We start from the raw sequence: 6,318 nt of genomic DNA on the forward strand, positions 1-6,318 counted from the left end.
AGTTCAGAATGAGATTTGGAGAAGTTTTGAAGCTGAGAATCGAGATTCTGAAGGTTCTACAATGGTATTGCTTGAAACCCTCTTGTTATTGTATGGGCATGCTTTATTTACAGCAAAAATTAATAAATTAGAATGCTTATTGATCCTTGTTTCTTCCACTGCATGTCGATATACTCCTACTGGTTGGACCATAAACATCTTGTTCTTAGAGGAGCATTGGTACTTAAGGAGTCAGAGGTAACCCAAGGGTAAAATGGTAGTTTGACCCAGTTGGAGTTATGAACACTCGTGAAGGACTAACTTGCTAGTATTGGTCTATATCCATGGACATACAAATATATCTGTAGTGAGAAGAGTGCAACTATGGGTCTTTAGTGGAGTGTACCCACAGTTAATGAATATTGATTAATTTGGTTGATGAGTTTATCAAATTTAATCTCATATCGTTGGAGCTTTTGATCTATAGGTGTAAAACCCTGAATTTCACCTGAGTGAATTGGGTTAAAACTTTGTTAATAAGGAAGCTTGTAGAGGAATAAAAGAGGAGGAAAATTCTTTAAGTGTTGAAAATTGGACCTTAAAGGCTAAAACATAAGTTGTAGCTAAGTGAGGTTTTAAAGGATAAAATTTTTGGCCAAGTATGAGAAGTATGCATCGATACCATGCAATAGGATGAGAGAGTGCAAAACAATGGCCTTGCCATTTGAAGTGTAGGCGTTGACATTGTCATTAGAGGTTAGACAAGCTTATTAAGTGTGGAGGCTTAGAAAACACCATACGTTGGTGTGAAGCTTGCGGCCAAGACACCAAGCAAGGGGTGTTGTGCTTGGAAACACCATGGTGGATGCATGGTGTTGGTGGCCAAATAATGGTGTAAAGAGTTTTCTAGGCGGGGCATGAAGTGTTGGGTTTTACGTCCTAAAACTCACAGTTTGTAAAAGATAAACATATTCTATAGTCAATAAACTTATTAGTGATTCTAGTAAATTGCATATGTAAAAGTTTAAATACAATAAACTAAGATCCACGACTATTATATGAATATTTAAACTTTATGTAGAAACATAGAGGTGGTTCAAGTTCGAGTAAATAGCAAAAATGATCTATAGTATATGATCAAGATTGGGTACCTTATTCTCGTAATACTATTAGATGCGACCTACTCTATAGCTGTTACAAGTTATTGTAAAGATACTACAAATGAAGTGATCCAGATTCGTTCATGTATTGACATGAGAAGTGGGGGCATCCTATGCAATGAGTTTGCATAAGATCGGACCAAGAAATAAGTCACTCTTACTTTATAAAACTGTTTACTGTATAAGTCTGACTATTTCATTTAGAAGACCTAGGTAACTGGATCTTGATCCTGAGCTAACTATGAACTCTTGTTTATTCGAGATTATTCTTAGATTTGCATAGGTAAGGGTTGGCTCAACAGTGTCGGCTCAATAAGCTCCCATTTCAGGGGTAAGACCGGGTAGATAGCTAGGAAAATATGGTGCAAGACGAAATTCACGCCTACCCGATTTAGGGATAAGAGAAAGGTTGTTCTCTTAAGTACTGAATCCAAGCCTTGAATAAGGGACCCCACCCTCTCACTAGGCTGAGAGGGATATGGTTTAGTGACGGAATCACAAACCAATTGTCCATTAGAGGATCAGTAAGAACTTAAGGAATACGACATAATCTTGGGGGTAAAACAGACATTTGACCCATCCATTATTACGAACAAACTGTGAAGGATCAACTTATTAATTATGGTTAAATCATGTGGACATAATATATCTAAAGTGAGAGGAGTGCAATTATGAGCTTTACTGGAGTGACCCATTAGTTAACGAATGAGAATTAATTCAGTGTAAAGATTTTAGCCAATTAATCTCGGATCGTTGGAGTCCATGATCTGTAGGTCCGTGAGGTCCGCCTACTAGCTCATAAATGAATTAGCTTTAAAGTCACGTGATAAGTTAATTTGGAACGTTCAAATTAGAATTAAACGAAATTGGAGAATTAATTAATATTTAAATATGATTTAAATATTAAATTCATGAAGATGTTATTTGTGCAAAATTAATTTAAAATTAGTTATTAAATTAATTATAATTAATTAAACTGTTGAATTAATTATTTTTAATCATTAATTTTATTTAAAATTAATTTGTGAAATTAATTTTGTATAATTAATAATATTTTCAAATTTAAAATTAAATTGATTTTTGAAATCATTTTGTAAAATTGGAAAAGTTTGAAACCCACAAAATGGAATTATGGACTTTTCCATTAACACCTTCAACTTGCTCTCACAACATCCATTATTCGCTAGCTTCAATGATCCAAGCATGAGCTACATCTCATGCAACCATCTTATTTGCATGAAAGTCCTGCAATAAATAGAGAAGATGGAAGTGGAATTGAGGCATGCATCTATTGAGTTTTTCCTGAAAAATTCGAATTGAAGAAGCTGTTCTTCAAGTGGGTGTTGTAGTGAGTTCTTCTCCAAGTTCCTTTCATTCAAAGCTTATCTTGAGTCCATAACTCAATCTAAAGCTCCAAGTGAATAGTGTGGAAGATCTTGTGGTGGTCCACAACGAGATTTGGAAAGGAATTACAGCTGAGAATCGAGATTCAAGAAGTTGTACAAAGGTATTGCTTGAAGCCGTCTTATTATTATATGAGCATGCTTTAGTTATATCCAAAGTTAATGAATTAGAATGTTTATTGATCCTTGTTGCTGATATGGTTTTTTGAGTTTTGACATTTAATTTCTCTTTGATTCCTTCATTAACTTTGTAATTGGCTCTTGTTTGATGAGCTTATATGTGTGTTCAAGAGTCTGTACATTATTTGGAGTCATTAGAGTTGAAATTAAGATGTAATTGAAGAAACAAATGAAGAAGACGGAGTTGCAGTTGCCATGCCGTTCAAAGTTTGAGTGAGAATCTAGTTCAAAACCAGCAACAACGAGATATAAAACAGGTAGTGTTGTGACGCTGTCCTTGAGCGTTGCAATGCTATTAAAAAAATCCAGCGAGATTACCATTTGAATTTCAAGTGAGAGTGAGATTTCCATTCAAGTGATACATTATTTTTAGCTCTCACGTCCTGAAGAGTTCACAATCGAGATCTAAGAGGTACTTCGTGTTACCCTTGGAGTGACCTCCATACGGAAAGTATTTTTTAGCATAAATCTAGATTTCAGTGAATAAGGAGAAGTCATTCAAATATAAATCAAATATATGATAAATAGATTTCAATTGTCACGTCTCCACATAATTCACACCGTGAGATTCATATGACGCTTTGTGTCACCCTGGAGTGATCTCCATATGGAAAATGTTTGTATGATTCAATAACAAGGTGAACGAGGGAAGTAGTTCATAGTAAGTGGGTAAAGGATATGCAGTCTCTTCTATTAGTTTGGAACGTGAGATTCCTATGTTGTGCCTGTTGGTTTGCTTTAGGCGGGCCTTGCTAGTCATTTAACGACGGCTATCCCCACGAAGGGTTGTAACATAGGATTCAGAACAACTTAAACTCTAGAAATGGATAAGATTTCTTAGGTCCATTCCCAATCTTGACTCTCCATTTCGATAGCATAGTTGGAGCTGACCTCTGACGTCTGAAAACCGAGGGTTACACTTACAGAATTACTAAAGTGTTAGTAATTTCTGACCCAAAAAGGTAACTAAATGACTATAGGAATAAGAGCTATTTCAGAGATAGTGTTTGGTCAAAATTTTTTGCTTTAGTGAAGGAGTATCTGACTACCCCTCGGTAGCACGTATTCTGACTCACTATAGTATTGTTAACAATAAATAATGGTTATGGGTACATTATTACTTGTTTTGCTAAAACATGATTTTGAAATTAGTTGCAATTTGCTAATAAGAATTTGTTTATAATTTTCAGCATGTCAAATTCTTCTAGAATACTCGCTTCTGAATTAGTTAATGGTAAAATCGAATCAACAAACAAATTACTAGCAGTTGATATCTTCAATAAAGTTTTACCAGAGGATTGTCCTCTATCTCCCAACACATCTAAAGTTTTTGACAATATAGATGACAATGCAAAATTCGAACAACAAGATAAATATGATTTGCTTGTTATCAAAGCATGGTTAGTGGAAAATGATAAAACCTGGATAATAAATTCAAATGCCACTAATCTTGTCTGTACTTTCTCACAGGAAACAAGTTTCTGTAGATAGTTAATAAAAGGCGAAACAATCTTTAAGATAGGGACCAGGGACATTGTTTCAGCTAAAGTAGTGGGAGATATGAAGTTATTTATCTCAAGAATGTTTATTACATTCCTTCTATGAAAAGGAATCTAATATCTATATCTTATTTGCTATAACAAAATTATAAAGTTTCTTTCGATAATGATGAAGTGTTCATCAATATAAGAAGTAAAAAAATTTGTTCTGCAAAATTAGAAAATAACTTGTATTTGTTAAAACCAACTGAGGTTAAAGCCGTTTCGAACATAGAGATGTTTAAAACTGCCGAGACTCATAAAAAAAAAGGAAAATTTCTCTAAATATTTATCTTTGGCACTTGAGACTGGGTCATATAAATTTCAACTAAAATGAGAGACTGGTTAAGAACGATCATCTAAATAAGTTAGAGGACAGTTCATTACCATCTTGTGAATCCTGTCTTGAGGGAAAAATGACCAAAAGATATTTTTATGGAAAAAGTCTTAGAGCCAAAGAACCCTTAGAACTCGTACACTTAGACTTGTGTGGTCCTCTAAATTTTAGAGCTAGAAGAGGGTATAAATATTTCATCAGCTTCTTTGATGACTATTCTAGGTATGGGCATATTTACCCAATGTACCAAAAGTCTGAAACATTTAAAAAGTTCAAAGAATATAAGGCTGAGGTTGAAAACCAATTAAGTAAAAGGATTAAAACGCTTCGATCAGATCGAGGTGGTGAGTATATGGACTTAGAATTCCATAACTATTTAATAGAACATGGAATCCAGTCTCAACTCACAGCCCCTGGCACATCTCAGCAAAATAGTGTGGCAGAAAGGAGAAACAGAACTTTATTGGACATGGTTCGTTCAATGATGAGTTATGCTCAGTTACCAAATTCTTTCTTGGGACATGTACTTGAAACTATAGTGTATATTTTGAACATAGTTCTCTCGAAAAGTGTTTGTGAAACACCTTACGAGTTCTAGAGAGGACGTAAAGGAAATTAACGTCATTTTAGAATTTGGGGTTGCCCAGCACATATGTTGTTGCAAAATCCTAAAAAGTTGGAACGCCGTTCAAAAGTATGCCTATTTGTAGGCTCCCCTAAAGAGACAAATGGTGGTATCTTTTACGATCCTCAGGAAGACAAGGTATTTGTATCGACAAATATAACCTTCTTGGAGGAAGACCACATGAAGAATCATCAACCTCGCAGTAAGCTAGTAATAGAGGAAATGTCCAGAGAAATGACAAATGCATCAACAAGTGTTGTTGATAGAGTAGGCCCATTAACAAGAGTTTTTGATGAAATTGGTACTTCACATCTTTGTCAAGAGTTGAGAATGCCTCGTCGTAGTGGGAGGATTGTGCAACAACCTAATTGGTACATGGGTTCAACTGAAACTCAAGTCATCATACCAAATGATGGCTTAGAGGATCCATTGTCTTTTAAACAAGCAATGAATGATGTGGATAAAGACCAACTAATTAAAGCCTTTGACCTTGAAATGGAATCTATATATTTCAATTCTTTCTGGGACCTTGTAGATCAACCTAAAGGGGTAAAATCCATCGGGTGCAAAATGGATCTACAAGAGAAAACGAGGCCGAGCTGGTAAGGTACTGACCTATAAAATGAGACTTGTGGCAAAAGGGTTTACCCTAAAGAGAGGGGGTAGACTATGAAGAAACTTTCTCTCCGGTTGCCATGATAAATTCAATTAGAATACTCTTATCTATAACTACATTTTATGATTATGAAATATGGAAAATGGATGTCAAGACATCCTTTCTGGATGGCTATCTTGAAGAGAGTATCTATATGTCTCAACCAGAAGGGTTTATTGAACAGGGTCAAGAGCAAAAGGTTTGCAAACTTAATCGATCCATTTATAGATTGAAACAAGCAACTAGATCCTAGAATATGAGATTTGATATTACGATAAAATCTTATGGCTTTGAACAAAATTTTGATGAACCTTGTGTTTACAAGAAAATTGTTAATAAATCTGTCGCTTTTCTGGTGTTGTATGTTGATGATATTCTACTCATAGGGAATGAAGTAGAATTTCTAGCTGACGACAAGAGATGGTTGGCTACACAATTTTA

The sequence above is a fragment of the Benincasa hispida genome, chromosome 5 (genome assembly GCF_009727055.1).
Source record: "Benincasa hispida cultivar B227 chromosome 5, ASM972705v1, whole genome shotgun sequence".
Lineage (NCBI taxonomy): Eukaryota > Viridiplantae > Streptophyta > Magnoliopsida > Cucurbitales > Cucurbitaceae > Benincasa > Benincasa hispida.